The 16,652-nt window shown below is 53.7% G+C and overlaps 1 pseudogene; it reads right to left on the bottom strand.

Annotated features, from left to right (window-relative positions):
* LOC100936918 (transcription factor A, mitochondrial-like) overlaps positions 1–8,319 on the bottom strand; it is a 28,524-nt pseudogene extending 20,205 nt beyond the window's left edge.
* Between the last annotated feature and the right edge of the window lie 8,333 nt (positions 8,320–16,652).

Below are 16,652 nucleotides of genomic sequence, written 5' to 3'. Positions count from 1 at the left end.
GACTTACAGGAAGCTTTTGAGGGAATGAAGGATGTTTATATCATCACAGAACCCCAAAAACAGAACCTGAATGCTGTCCTTCCCTTTGGAATGTCTCCTTTCTTCATTTGTTTTTGTTTTGATACAGAATCTTGCTCTGTCACCCCAGCTAGAGTGCAGCGGTGTGATCTTGGCTCACTGTAACCTCCGCCTCCTGGGTTCAAATGATTCTCATGCCTCGGCCTCCTGAGTAGCTGAGACTACAGGTGCCTGCTACCACGCCCAGCTAATTTTATATTTTCAGTAGAGACGGGGTCTCACCATGTTGGCCAGGCTGGTCTTGAACTCCTGAGCTCAGGTGATCAGCCCGCCTCGGCCTCCCAAGGTGCTGGGATTACAGGCATCAGCCACTGCACCCTGCTAATTCTTGTATTTTTAGTAGAGACAGGGTTCTACCGTGTTGGCCAGGCTGGTCTCGAATTCCTGACCTTAAGTGATCCTCCCACTTCAGCCTCCCCAAGTGCTGGGATTACAGGCACCCGCCACCATGCCCAGTTAATTTTTGAATTTTTAGTAAAGACAGAGTTCCACCCTGTTGCCCAGGCTGACCTCAGGTGACCCCCCTCCCCCACCTTGGCCTCCCAAAGCGCTGGGATGACAGGCTTGCATCACCACACCAGGCTAATGCTTGTATTTTTAGTAGAGACAGGCCTCGCCGTGCTGCCCAGGCTGGTCTCGAGTCTTGGTTTGTTGTATTATTCCCACTGCACCCCCCAGGAGTTCCCCACCTGCCACCCCTTCCCCGGGATCTGGCCACCTATGCATGGGGCAGCCACCTGTCACCCCAGGCCCTCCTCACCTCTCTCTGGTCCTGCAATCCTGGGCCCCTCCCCTTGGCTTCCAGAAACTCAAATCGCCCCATTCATCACCCGGAAGCTTTGAGTAGACGGAGGTCTAGCAACACAGCCTCTCAGAGAGGCCAGCGTGGGACCCCGCGGAGCACGGGCTGTGCAGTCAATCTGGGGAAATGGGCTCACCTGATGGAAAACGCTAAGCGAAGCCTCTGCCCCAACCCGCCACAAATTCCTGTGAGATGGACTAGAGACCTCAGCGCACAAAGCAAAGTTTTTTATGCTCTCTGGACCGGGAAATAATTTGTACATAAACACCAAAAGCACAAATCACGAACAGAAAGATTGCCAAGTCCAGACAGAGCAAAATTAGAAATGTCTGCATGACAAAAGCACACCATAAACAACGCAAGGCAAGCCACTGATACAGAGGGAATATCTGCAACCCCTATCACCAACAAAGGGTTCATACCCGAGACGGACGGGGAGTCCCACAGATCAAGGGGAGATGAACAGCCCCGTTGGAGCGGCGACGTGAAAACCCTTCGGCGAGTCCTAGAAGAGGCGGCCGGTGGCCGCTACGAAGAGGCACCCGCTGTGGTCACAATGGGGGCAACGTGGACAGAGACCTCCGTGAGATGCGGCCACCACACCACCCGCCGGGCCTGAGTGTGGCACAAGGGGGTGTTGGTGAGGACCGAGAGCCTCAGTGCCTCTCCCCCCGGCAGGAGCGCCGAGTGGCACGTCCCTTCGGAGGCTGTCCGGCTGTTCCTCCTGCGGTTGAGACCACACCTTCTCCATGCCCGGCGGCTCCACCCTAGGGTGTGTCCTGGCGCAGGTGCAGCATCGCTGGGGATAACCGGAAGCTAGAAACAGCATCCACGCGCCTTTTCAGGGAAACGAATGAATCACCTGTGGTGCCTGGTGGGGGACGCCACCGCGTAGTTCACGCCAACAGATTCCTGATGAACCACACCTGCGTCTATCAATGCAGATTAACCTCAGAAGGGTACTGTGGGGTGAGAAGAGCAGGTTGCTGAATATCACGGACAGCAAAATACCATTTATACAAAGTTTAAAAATACGAATTTCACGGCCGGGTGCGGTGGCTCACGCCTGTGACCCCCAGCATTTTGGGAGGCCAAGGCGAGTGGATCACCTGAGGTCAGGAGTTTGAGACCAGCCTGGCCAACATGATGAAACCCCGTCTCTACTAAAAATACAAAAAATCAGCTGGGCGTGGTTGCAGGCACCTGTAATCCCAGCTACCGGGAGGCTGAGGCAGGAGAATCCCTCGAACCCGGGAGGCGGAGGTTGCGGTGAGCCCAGGTTGCGCCACTGCACTCCAGCCTGGGCAACAAAAGCAAAACTCCATTTCAAAAAATAAAAAAATTAAAAATAAATAAAAGGAGCCCCAGAGGGCTCCCTCACCCCTTTCCCACAAGAGGGCACGGCGGGAAGGTGCCGTCTATGACCCAGGAAGCCTTCGGTAGACACGGAGCCTGCCTGGGACCTGTTTTTCTGGGCTCTTCGCTGCCTGTGGCCGCCCCGTCGGAGGCTCCAGGGTGCAGTTCACCTGCTTGCTTCATCACGGCCTCCTGAGCCCTGAGGCCCGGGCGGGGGCGGGAGAGCAAGTCTAGGGTCACAGGCCTGCAGGGGTGCTCCGCGTGGGATGCGTCCCTCCTCCGAGGCAGTTCAGATGAGAGGGGGGCCCCCCGAGAGCGACGGGGACTTGGGGTCCCTGGGAGGAGTCAGCAGCAAAGCAGCCGCCACGGTGGGGACCGTGCAGGTGGCCAAGGAGGGCTGGATGCGGTCACCTCTCTCACCGGCCCATCTCCCTGCCCCCGGCACAGGAGGGGCTCGCGTGGGGGGCTGACGGGAGCAGAGGGGCCGTCCAGGCCCACCCCTCACTCCCGGGTCCAGACCTGGGGGCAAGAGCAACTGCAGGCATTGGATGAGGACGCCTGACACCGAGCCAGAGTCACCCGGAGGCCCAGGGCTCCGCTCGGGCGGGAGAGTTTCCGCACGACGCCAGCTTCCGGGGGAAGCGGAAACCGTTCACACTCACGCTCCACCCAGGAGGGCCCTTCCGGAAGCTGGTTCCGCTAACGTGGTGCCGGCTTCACACACGGGCTCCCCCGCCGCTCAGACGGTTCCAGCTGTCCCCCTCCCCTCCTCACGTTCTTATCATCGCACTCAGGGCTGGAGCACCCTCCCGCCACCCACACGCACACACACACCTACATGTACACACACCCCTACACACACACACCTACACACACCCCCTACACACCTACACACACCCCTACATACACACACCCACACACACACCTACACACACACCTACATGTACACACACCCCTACACACACACCCCCTACACACCTACACACACCCCTACATACACACACCCACACACACACCTACACACACACCTACATGTACACACACCCCTACACACACCCCTACATACACACACCCACACACACACCTACACACACACCTACATGTACACACACCTACACACACCCCCTACACACCTACACACACCCCTTCATATACACACACCCCTACATACACACCTACATACACACACCCACACACACCTACATGTACACACACCCCTACACACACACACCTACACACACCCCCTACACACCTACACACACCCCTACACACCTACACACACCCCTACATACACACACCCACACACACCTACATGTACACACACCCCTACACACACACCTACACACACCCCCTACACACCTACACACCCCCCCTACATATACACACACCCCTACATACACACACCCCTACACACAGCCCTACATATACACACCCCTACATACACACACACACCTACACGTACACACCTACATGTACACACACCTACATACACACACCTACACACACACCTACATACACCTACACACACCACACAGCCCTACATATACACACACCCCTACATACACACACCCGTACATACACACACCCACACACACACCTACACACACACACCTACATGTACACACACACCTACACACACACCTACACACACCCCCTACACACCTACACACACCCCTACATACACACACCCCTACACACACACCTACATACACACAGCCCTACATATACACACACCCCTACATACACACACCCTTACACACACACCTACATACACACAACCCTACACATACACACCTACATACACACACCTAAACACACACACCTACACACACCCCTACATACACACACACCCCTACATACACACACCCCGACATACACACACCTACACACACACCTACATACACCTACACACACACCACACAGCCCTACATATACACACACCCCTACACACACACCTACATACACACACCCCTACATACACACACACCTACACACAGCCCTACATATACACACACCCCTACATACACACACCCCTACACATACACACCTACACACACACCTACACACAGCCCTACATATACACACACCCCTACACACACACCTACACACACCCCCTACATACACACACCTACACACACACCCCTACACACATACCCTACATACACACACACACCTACACAGGCACACACACACAGGCACACACACCCCTACATATATACACACCTATATACACCTACACAGACACACACATCTACACAGGCACACACACCCCCTACATACACGCACACCCCTACATACACACACCTACACAGGCACACACACACCTACAGAGACACACACACCCCTACATACACACCTACATACACACCTACACGGACACACACACACCCCTACACACACACATCTACACAGGCACACACACACCCCCCTACATACACACACACACCCCTACACAGACACACTCCTACACACTGGTCTCCCAGCCTGGGCCTCTCCCCGTGGAGTGCCCCCTCCGCCCTACAGCTGAGGAGACCCCAGCCCCGTGTCGGACCAAGGCTTCAAAGCCCCCACTGACCCCACCACCCATAAGATCAAAAGCGAAATTCCTCGGTGGGTCAGATTGCTTGGGCCACCATAACAAACTCTCACAGACCAGGCAGCTGAAACAACAGACGTTCATTTCCCACAATCCGGAAGATCAAGGTGTGGGTGGGGCTGGATCCCCCGAGGCCTCCTCCTCAGCTTCCAGACAGCGTCTTCTCCCCATGTCCTCCCGTGATTGTCCTTCCGTGAGCATCTGTGTCCTAATCTCCTCTTCTTAGAAAGACTCCAGTCAGATTGGATCAGAGCCCACCCTAGTGACCTCATTTTCCCTCCATTATCTCTTTAAAGAGCCTGTCTCTGGCCAGACACAGTGGCTCGGGCCTGTAATCCCAGCACTTTGGGAGACTGAGGCAGGAGGATTGCTTGAGGCCAGGAGTTCAAGACCAGCCTGGGCAACATAGTAAGACTCCATCTCTACAAAAGAATTTTTAAAAATTAGCCAGGCATGGTGGTGCATGCCTGTGGTCCCAGCTACTTAGGAGGCTGAGGCAGGAGCATTGCTTGAGCCCAGGAGATGGAGGCTGCAGTGAGTCCTGATGGGGCCAGTGCACTCCAGCCTGGGTGACAGGGTGAGACCCTGTCTCCAAAAAATAAAATAAAATAAAAATATAAAAAGATTCTGTCTCCAAATACAGCCATATTCTGAGGTCCTGGGGGTGAGAACTTTGGCATATGAATTTGGGGGAGACAATTTACCCCATGACGCTGGGCATGAGAGTCAAAGACGTTCACAATCCGGGCACCATCTTCCTTCCCAAAGCGAGATCCCGGGGGCCATGAGGGGTGTCCTGACAGCGGGACTCCACTGGGTGGCCCCCAGTGGAGGTCCTGGCATCCTTGTCTCTGGAGGTCAGAAATTCTTAAAGTAAGCGTGGGCTGCCCTCCCTGATCTGAGCCTCCTGTCCACTTGAAAGCACACACTTAGGAGTGGGCTTGATCCAGGCTGGGGGAGGAGAAAGGTGCCCTGGACCAGGAACCCAAACACCAAGGGAGCGGCAATGGGGAAGAGTTCCGTCCTGGCCCCACACACTGGCAGACCATGCTGGTGCTCCACACATCATCATTGTCACAGCAACTCCGCAGGGCAGGAGGTGTGAACCCATTTCACAGATGACGAAATAGAGGCTCCTCAAGGACGCAGGGCTCACCCGATGTCACACTCAGGAGGGAGGAGCTGCATGTGGGCCCGCAGGTTCACGTGCCTGTTACGCAGTCACAGACCAATGCGCGGAGGCAGCAGGGTTTGCAGCAGAGAAAGAGTTTCAGGATCGCTCGGAGCCAAGCAGGGAGATGGGAGGAGACCCTCAAATCCATCTCCCCAAGGAGTTCTGAACTGGGGTGTTTTGGGTTTTTTTTTTTTTTTTGGTTGTGTTCCAATAAACTTTATTTATGAACACTAAATATTCATGTTAATTTTCATGTGTCATAAAAGTCTTTAAAAACAAAGCATTTAAAATTATAAACACAATTCCTAGCTCACAGGACACAGAAAGCAGGCAGCAGTCTGGATTTCGTCCACAGGCCATAGTTGGCTGTCTCTTATACAGGCTTTAATACGTTATGCAAAGTGTTTCAAATTCCAGAGACTTTGGATACTTTTCTTTCTTTAGATTTCTCATTTTAAAATATATACAATGCAAGTTTTCTTTCTGGATCAATATACTCACGAGAGAAAATAATTCAGAAAAAATATATTTCCTTACTTAAAAAAAGGGAAAAGCGCCAGGCATGGTGGCTCACACCTGTAATCCCAGCACTTTGGGAGGCCGAGGCAGGAGGATCACAAGGTCAGGAGTTTGAGACCACCCTGGCCAAAATGGTGAAACCCCGTCTCTACTAAAAAATACAAAAATTAGCCAGGTGTGGTGGTGCATGCCTTAGTCCCAGCTACCCGGGAGGCTGAGGCAGGAGAATGGCCGCAACCTGGGAGGCGGAGGTTGCAGTGAGCCCAGATCACACCACTGCACTCCAGCCTGGGCGACAGGGTGAGACTCTGTCTCCAGAAAAAAAAAAAAAAAAAAAAAAAAAAGGGTAGGGGGAAAGCTGTAAAACAAATGTTTAATCTTAAAATATAAAATTAGGCAATGTAAAGTTAAAGATTAAAATTTTTATCCTATGCAACATAAAATAATATGCATAGATCTGGTACATAATTTATTAGTTTTTACTTTAGAAAAAAAGACAGTGAGAAAAAGGTTTATAAATTTCTCAGTCCCTTTTATAAAAAGTTGCAACTAAAACCAGCCATCACTTACGTGTATAACCATCAACTCTGAATATAATATTAATTATATCTAGGAACTGGAATTTACCTAGATGAGTTCTGGCTGCTTTTTGAAAAATGCACAATTATATCACAGAACACTGTAGCTTCTACAATTTGTAACAATTTTGAAAAGGAAACTCCTGCTTCCATAATATAAGGAAACAAGAATACTCTTTCCATAGTTATCATCCTGTATAAAAAAAAACCCGCATAGTCTGATTTACCTTTATCAAAGGTAAAATGATTCACATTTGCATGGATTACTCTGATCCTCAGTAGTTCCTAAACACAAAATACATTTTGCGTAAACCTTTTTCTGGGTTTTCCAAAGCAAGTATTACACTGGCAGAAGTCCATAAGCTGAAGAAAAAGAAATTGAATATAAAAGGTTTACCGACTTTATCCTTTCTAATTTTACAATAGCTTCAGGCGTTGAGACCCAGCTGGTTTCTTGTGCCTATCCATTGTGAACTTCTAACACTTCCCAGTGCCATCTTTTGGTGGTTGCTTTATTTTGCAACGTAGAAGATACTTTGGTCCAACTTCAATCATTTGTTCTTCCCAAGACTTCATTTCATTATAATAATGAATTTTATCATCTTTAGCAAGTTGAATATATACTTTCTTTTGAGAACCAGACAGATTTTTCCAGTTTTCATTTACAGTCTTCAGCTTTGCCTGCGGTGAACCATCCTTAGCTTCTTGGAAGCTTTCAGCTACATAAATGTTATAAGCTGAACGAGATCGTTTTGGTTTTCCAAGCAGTGTTAACTCTCTTTTTTATTAAAGCTTTCCTTTTTAAATATTCCTGTATGATTTCTTTTTCCAAAGACATAATCTGACTTGGAGTTAGCTGTTCTTGAATTCTGCTTATCTCTTCTTTGTATGCCTGCCAGTCCACCCTATAAGCATCTTCATATATTGTTTTCCTCTGAATTGGGAAGTTCCGTCCAACACACAGCGTATTCTTCTAATTAGTTCTGTATTTTTTGCGTCTGAGTTCTGAGCTTTAAATATGGGTAGTTGTCTTTAGAAAATCGAAGGTAAGAAGTTACAGGTTTCTTTGGATAACTTGCCAAGGCAGGCGAAAACCATTTCCATAAATACACAAAACTGAAGGGGAAGCACGGTCGATTTCCGCAGCTGGTACACAGCTCCGCCAGGACCTTCCCAGGGTGCTCAGCACGCCCCACGTGCTTCGGAGAAATGCCATCGCACCAGCGGACCAGGCAGTGACCAGGCCCCAGTCTCAGAGAGCCTCCTGGCACGACAGAACCACCCCAGCAATGGCAACTCGAACCTGCCTGCGACCCTCCGGAGTTTGTTATCATGCCGGCCACTCGCGAGGCACTGTGTCCCCCAGGCTGGAGTGCGCGAGGCACTGTGTCCCCCAGGCTGGAGTGCGCGAGGCACTGTGTCCCCCAGGCTGGAGTGCGCGAGGCACTGTGTCGCCCAGGCTGCAGTGCAGTGGCGCGATCTCGGCTCACTGCAACCTCTGCCTCCCAGACTCAAGGGATTCTCCTGTCTCAGCCTCCCGAGTAGCTGGGATTTCAGGCACGTGCCACTATGCCCGGCTATGGGATTTCAGGCGCGTGCCACCATGCCCGGCTAATTTTTGTATTTTTAGTAGAGACGGGGTTTCACCATGTTGGCCAGGCTGGTCTTGAACTCCTGACCTCAGGTGATCCACCCACCTCGACCTCCCAAAGTGCTGGGATTACAGGCGTGAGCCATGGCGCCTGGCCCTGGACTGGGGTTTTTAAGGGGCTCATGGAGGGTGAGGGGCTGGGTAACTGGGGTCATTGATGGGTTGGGGTGACAGGAGTGTAGAAATGGCATTCTTTCATGAGTCAGTTCCTCGTTGGGTCCTTCAGGTCAGCTGGCATCAGTTGTTTCATTGGTGGCCAGACCCTGAAGGGATATCTCAAAGCGAAAACATTTGGTGATGTTCAAGTTGTTATCTGTAGAGTAGTTAAAGGGAGCTATAATCTAGATTCTACATGAATCTAGGACAATAGGCACCCAACAGCTATGAGGAAGTGGATCCGAGAGCAAACGGACCCAGTGATGGACGCTGAATTTACCACAACCGTGGTGTATTTTCATTTCTCCCCCTCTTCTTCCCTGACTTATTTTATTATTATTATTATTATTATTATTTTGAGACAGAGTTTCACTCTTGTTGCCCAGGCTGGAGTGCAATGGCGCTATCTCAGCTCACTACAACCTCCACCTCCCAGGTTCAAGCAATTCTCCTGCCTGGGCCTCCCTAGTAGCTGGGATTACAGGCACCCACCACCATGCCAGCTAATTTTGTATTTTTAGTAGAGATGGGGTTTCACCATGTTGGACAGGGTGGTCTTGGACTCCTGGCCTCAAGTGATCCATCTGCCTCGGCCTCCCTAAGTGCTGGGATTACAGGCGTGAGCCACCGTGCCCAGCCTCTGATTAATTGTATAAAGTTTATAGGGACGGCCAAGCACAGTGGCTCACACCTGTAATCCCAGCACTTTGGAAGGCCAAGGAAGGAGGATCACTTAAGCCCAGGAGTTCAAGACCAGCCCGGGCAACTGTGAGATCCCATTTCTACAAAAAAAAAAAAAAAAAAAAATAGCAGGGTGTAGTGGTATGCACCTGTGGTCCCAGCTACTCAGGAGGCTGAGGCAGGAGGATCACTTCAGCCCAGGAGGTTTAGGCTGCAGTGATCTACAAGCATGCCACTGCACTCCACATTGGAGTGTGTGTGTGACAAGCAAGACCCTGTCACACACACACACAAAGTTTATAGGGATGGCTTCAAATGTATCATGCACCAATAGCCACATGGCCACCTTTCTTTCTTTTTTCTTTTTTTTTTTTTGAGACAGAGTTTTGCTGCTCTGTGGCCCAGGCTGGAGTGCAGTGGCCCGACCTCAGCTCACTGCAACATCCGCCTCCCAAATTCAAGCAATTCTCATGCCTCAGCCTCCCGAGTAGCTGGGGCTACAGGCATGTGTCACCAAGCCCGGCTAATGTTTTGTATTTTAGTAGAGATAGGGTTTCACCATGTAGCCCAGGCTGGTGTTGAACTCCTGAGCTCAGGCAATCCACCGCCTTGGCCTCCCAAAGTTCTGGGATTACAGGTGTGAGCCGCCACGCCCGGCCCACACGGGCCACCTTTCTGATCCACACTAAACCTGTTCCTGCTCCAGGGCCTTTGCACTCTCTGTTCCCTCTGCCCGGAGCGCTCTTCCTCCACAACCGCCTGTGGCCTCACTGACCGTCCTAGCTAACATCACCCCTCACAGCACCCTGCTTGTCATCTTTTCTTTTTTTTTTTTTTTTTTTCGAGATGGAGTCTTGCTCTGTCACTCAGGCTGGAGTGCAGGTGCGCCATCTCGGCTCACTGCAACCTCCGCCTCCCGGATTCAAGAGATTCTCCTGCCTCATCCTCCTGAGTAGCTGGGATTACAGGCATATGCCACCATGCCCAGCTAACTTTTATATTCTTAGTAGAGATGGGGTTTCACCATGTTGGCCAGACTGGTCGTGAACCCTTGACCTCGTGATCCACCCGCCTCAGCCTCCCAAAGCGCTGGGATTACAGGCATGCCTGCTCGTCATCTTTAGAGCACCTATCACTATCTGAATTATCTTTATTACTGGTTCCCTTGTTTATGGTCTGCCTCTCCCAGCTAGATACGGAACAATGTCTGACACACAGCCCAGTGTCAGTGAACATGAGATGAATGAATAAACCCCAGCCACGCAGTTCTAATGGAAGCTGCCGTGTGGACTCAGGGTGAGCACCTGACCAAGCCAGGCCATGCACAGTCCTTCCATGGGGTTTTCCCAGCTGAGGCTAAAGAAAGATGTGCAGATCCCTCCCGGTGGCAGATGGCATGGCATGTGGCTCTGGAGCTCTCTGTCCCCCAGTAACCCCATCCCCATCCCCCAAGAGGAAGAGGCTGCCCGGCCGGAGGTAGATGTGCTGAGAGCAGCAGGGATGAGGCTAGAGACGTCCTGGGATCTCTGAGCCTTCCTTCTGTTGCAAAACCACAGAGTCCTGACTTCCAGGAAATTCCTTTCTTGCCTCAGCAAATTTGAGCCAGGTCTCTGAGACTCATTAGTAAAGGACCCTGATGGGCACAGATGGAACAAGAGGCCACGGGAAGGGTGGGGCCTCTTTGTTATAAACGAGGTGCAGCTGGGCGTTGTGGCTCACGCCTGTAATCCCAGCACTTTGGGAGGCCAAGGTGGGCGGATCACTTGAGGTCAGGAGTTCGAGACTAGCCTGGCCAACATGGCAAAACCCCGTCTCTACCAAAAAATACAAAAATTAGCCGTGCATGGTGGCAGGTGCCAGTAATCCCAGCTACTTGGGATACTTGGGAGGCTGAGGCAGGAGAATCGCTTGAACCCGGGAGGCGGAGGTTGCAGTGAGCCGAGATCACACCACTGCAGTCCAGCCCGGCGACAGAGCAAGACTCGGTCTCAAAAAAAAAAGGCACAAGTCAAATGGTCACTCTGCTGAGACAACAGAGATGGGAGTCAGATCTGCTTTAGGGTTGGATTAGACCAACCTCTAGGGGTCTCTTCCTGCCCCTGTGTATCCCAGGGGATCCCCCGCCTCTGTGGGCCTCTGTTTCTCCCATTATAAAATGATGGGGTAGACGAGATGGCCCCTCTGCCAAGTTTGGTAGAAGTGTGGCATTCAAACTGACTCCCAGTAGATTTCTGACCAGTCTAGCCCATCACCCCACTGGAGGAGGGAGACACAGGCTGAGGACCACTGACCAGTCAGCCAGGAGACCCAGGCCCTGGGCACTGCTGGGCCGGTTCAATCCAGTGCCCTGCCTGGCAAAACCCCGCTACAGCTCATTAACACGCAGCAACTCCCCCCGCCCCCAGCTCGGCAGCTCCAGTGTGGACAATCGGCAGAGCTGCTCGGGTGGATCTAAGACTCCCCTAATGAGATTCTTGACGATTTGGAAACTAACGATATGCTCAACTCATCTTTAATTGGCACGGTGCTGCTGGAGATGCCAGCGCGGGCGAGACGTGGGGCGGCTTTGACTCAAGCCATCATTATCGCTCCTTGGCGGCACCTGGTCCTCGCCCACCCTCGGAGCCATTGCCCCCGCCGCCCCGCTGCCCCTACCTCCCAGGCTACAGTCTGCCAGCTGGGCCCTCAGTGGCTCTTTCTGTCTGGCCTGCAGGGGACCCCAGGCCTGTCCCCATGCAGATACCCCGCCCTGGGAGGCCGGTCGCATTCTTGGGCGCTGAGAGGTCCCTCCCTCCCTCATCATCGGCGTTTCCCTCGCTGGGTGGGCCTCAGCCCTATGGAGGGGTCTCATGAATAGTGCAGGAAGCAGGAGGGGGGCACTGACCGGTGCATGGGAACCTGCTTTCCTGGAGACCCATCTTAGCTCTTTCCATCCTCAGCTCCTGACCCCTTTCTCAGCCTCATTCTCCCCACGTGCAAAATGCAGATAACGTTAGCCCTTCCCCCAGGGGCTCACGAGTGGGCAGCCCGCACTGTGCGGTCAGACTCATGGGAAGACGAAAGGGTGCGGGAGAGGTCTGATGCCCGCTGCTCACCTCCTCCGGGGGTGTCCAGGCTGGGCACAGCAAGCTCTGCACGACCAGCCAGGGTAACCTGAGTCCAGTGACGGCCCAGTGCGTGGGGTCCACGAGGGAGACCCAGTGCCAGGCCAGCGTGGTGGGAAGAGGAGCTGCAAGTCACGCTGGGAACCGGGGAAGGCAGACAGTGCCAGGCTGCAGACTCAGCCAAGGTCCAGCCAAGCCTGCTGCGCTGTGGCACCTGAGACACAGGTGCCCACCTTCTCCCCCTTGAAGCTCTCTTCCCAGAGCTCCCCAGCCCCCGGCTTCTCCTCCTGCCTCTTTGACTTCTCTGTCTCAGCCCCGATTGAGCCAGCCCACAGCTGTGGGGTTCCTAGAGGTTCAGTTCGAGGCCCTCTTGCCCTCTCACTCACTCTCCCTCCCTAGGAGAGCTCACCTGTGACCTTACCTCGAGTAACCACCCGCATGGATGATCCCTAAATGTCTCTGTTTGGATGCCAGCACCTCCAGATGCCCTGCAGAAACCACTCCCCTTACTCAGTCTCCTACCGCAGCGAATGACACCAGCTATCTAACCAGCTGATCAAAGCAGAACCCTGGAAATCATTTCTTTATTTTCTTTCTTTCTTTCTTTTCTTTTTTCTTTTTCTTTTTTTTTGAGATGGAGTCTCTTTGTGTTGCCCTGCCTGGAGTGCAGTGGCACAATCTCAGCTCACTGAAACCTCAAGCAATTCTCCTGCCTCAACCTCCAGAATAGCTGGGATTATAGGTGCACGCCACCACACCCGGCTAATTTTTGTATTTTTAGTAGAGATGGGGTTTCACCATGTTGGTCAGGCTGGTCTCGAACTCCTGACCTCAGGTGATCCGCCTGCCTCAGCCTCCCAAAGTGTTGGGATTACAGGCGTGAGCCACTGTGCCCAGCCCTGGAAAGCATTTCTTGATCCCACCTTCTTTCTACATCTGGTCAATCAGCAAATCCTGCCTATTTGACCTTCTAGATGTCTCTGGAAGTCCTTCACCAAGCTCTCTCCCCACTGCCCCCAGTGCAGGCCCAAGCCTCTCCCTGATGCACTGCCTGGACCAGTGGCTGCACAAAGCACGCCAGCACATCACCTGCCCCAGCATCCCTGGTGCACTGTGGCCAGAGCCCAGCTGCCAGTCATGGAGCCGACCCCTCCCGAGCACGACAGCAGCTGACCCCCGGGCCATGCTGAGCAGCTCGGGCACATGGCTCGATCTTTCCTGGAACTTCTCTCCCAGACAGAATGATCGCTCTCACCCTTTGGGTCTCAATGCTGGGAGCATGGGCGTTTAGAACATCTGGTGGCCACTGTCCCCAGCAGCAAGGAAGAAATCTATCCCCAGAAAGGGCAGGACCCAGAGAGGAGATCTCAATGGTACCCTTGACCAGCCACACCTGAAGGCTTGCGTTTCCCAGTTCTGTGAGCCGCTAAATTCCCTTCTATTTACTTCATCTTATTGGAGTTGGGCTCCTTCGGCTCATCTACAAGCCCTGAGGGACATGCTCTAAACATCAGCCTCCCTGCTGCAGGAATTAACCCCTTCAATCCAGCCACCCCTGAAGGCCTGCGTTTCCCAGTTCTGTGAGCCGCTAAATTCCCTTCTATTTACTTCATCTTATTGGAGCTGGGCTCCTTCCGCTCATCTACAAGCCCTGAGGGACATGCTCTAAACATCAGCCTCCCCGCTGCAGGAATTAACCCCTTCAATCCAGCCCCTGAATTGGGTGGTCACTGAGATCTTCTAAAGGCCACGTCTGCCCTCCGGCCCTGCCTGTTATCCCCCTCTCCAAGGCTCCCCAGTACCCACAAGGTGAGATCCAGATCCCTCGGTGTGACTTCCAAGCCCCATCTGTCTCCACCTCTCCAGTCGTATTGGTGCCCACTGTCCCCCTCGAGCTGAACACAGGTTCCTGTTGGACGGAGAGACCTGCAGCTCCCCAGGGGTGCTGGCCTTTGAACATGCTGCTCCATCAGCCGGGAACATTTCCACCACATCACACCTGCAAGGCCCAGCTCCCTCCTGGCCACTCCCATCCAGCCTGCCCTGGGCCCCCAGGATGGGGAGATTATGAGGACTCCCATGTACCCCTGGAGCCCCCAGGATCCCCTGTGGGAGGACTCTGAACCCCCGGAGCCCCCGGGATCCCCTGTGGGAGGACTCTGCACTCCTGGAGCTCCCGGGATCCCCCGTGGGAGGACTCTGCACTCCTGGAGCCCCCGGGATCCCCCGTGGGAGGACTCTGCACCTCTGGAGCCTCCGGGATCCCCCGTGGGAGGACTCTGCACCCCTGGAGCCCCCGGGATCCCCCGTGGGAGGACTCTGCACCCCTCGAGCTCCCGGGATCCCCCGTGGGAGGACTCTGCACCCCTGGAGCTCCCGGGATCCCCCGTGGAAGGACTCTGCACCCCTGGAGCCCCCGGGATCCCCCGTGGGAGGACTCTGCATGCCTGGAGCCCCCGGGATCCCCCGTGGGAGGACTCTGCACCCCCGGAGCCCCCGGGATCACCTGTGGGAGGACTCTGCACGCCTGGAGCCCCCAGGATCCCCCGTGGGAGGACTCTGCACCCTCGGAGCCCCCGGGATCCCCCGTGGGAGGACTCTGCACCCCCGGAGCCCCTGGGATCCCCCGTAGGAGGACTCTGCATGCCTGGAGCCCCCAGGATCCCCCGTGGGAGGACTCTGCATGCCTGGAGCCCCCGGGATCCCCCGTGGGAGGACTCTGCATGCCTGGAGCCCCCAGGATCCCCCGTGGGAGGACTCTGCATGCCTGGAGCCCCCGGGATCCCCCGTGGGAGGACTCTGCACCCCCGGAGCCCCCGGGATCACCTGTGAGAGGACTCATCGCTGCAGGATAAATGCATGCTGACTTCTGATCTCTCCTCTGGGCTACACCTCTTGGGGGCAGGAACCACCTTGATCACGGCACCCTCCACTCCTTGCACACACGGGGGCTCACAGAAAGTTGCTGAACAGTTGGAAGAATTCGGGGCTCCAGAATTCAGCAGCTCCAGGTCCAAGCCTTGGTTCTGCCACTTCCTGGCTCTGCGGCCTTGAGCAAATCGTTGAGCTCCTCCAGGCCCTACCCAGCCCCTGTCCAAACCCTGCCCAACCCCTGCCCAGCCCAACCCTTGCCCAGCCCCAGCCCAGCCTCAGTCCTAGCTCAACCCTAACACAGCCCCAGCCTCAGCCCAGCCCCAGCCCAGCTCAGCCCCTGGCCAGCACCACCAGCGGCCACACAAGGCCAAGAGCCCCCCGCCCCCCCACCGTTGCCTGGAGTCCCTGAGACAGGATGTGTCGGCGGAAGCTGTGAGGTGCTTTGAGTTCCCCAGGTGCAACTGGAGACCTTGTTATCATGATTAATATTTAGTTTCTCATCAGGGGTGACCACCCAGCTGTCTCTATGCTGCTATTGTTCCAAATTTCCTCCTTTTCTATTTCTGATTCCTTCTCTTTTGTGAGATTGTGCTGACTTTGCCCTGAATAAATCTCATTTTATTCTTCTAATTTACTCAGACAAAGTTGGATAGTTTTAATATCATCTGAATTATTAGCCGTTCTGTCGGTTTAATGTTAACTGCAAATTTTGGTCAATGGATTTGCCATTCTGTCCTCCGGATCAGAAATCAACATGCTTTATGGGGGCAGCCCCAGCCAGGGGCCCGGGAGCCCGTCCCAGTTCCAGCTTTGAGGGGCTGAACACCACCATTTATGATGCCTGTCGCCCACGTTACCTGTGGCAGGGAGCAAATAACAGTGCGTGTGTGTGTGTGTGCACGCGCGTGCGCGTGTGTGTGTCTGACGGGGTCGGCGGAGAGAGAGAGAGAGAAGAAAGAAAAAGAAGAAAGAGAAATGAGGGAAAGAGAGGAGAGAGAGAAAGGAGAGGGGAGAGAGAAGAGACAGGAAAGAGAGAGAGGGGAGAGAGGAAAGACAGGGAACAGACAGAGAGAGAGAGAGAGG

Source organism: Pongo abelii, chromosome 6 (assembly GCF_028885655.2).
Source record: "Pongo abelii isolate AG06213 chromosome 6, NHGRI_mPonAbe1-v2.0_pri, whole genome shotgun sequence".
NCBI lineage: Eukaryota > Metazoa > Chordata > Mammalia > Primates > Hominidae > Pongo > Pongo abelii.
The sequence above is the reverse complement of the archived record's forward strand: the minus strand, read 5'-3'. Positions and strand labels throughout refer to the sequence as shown.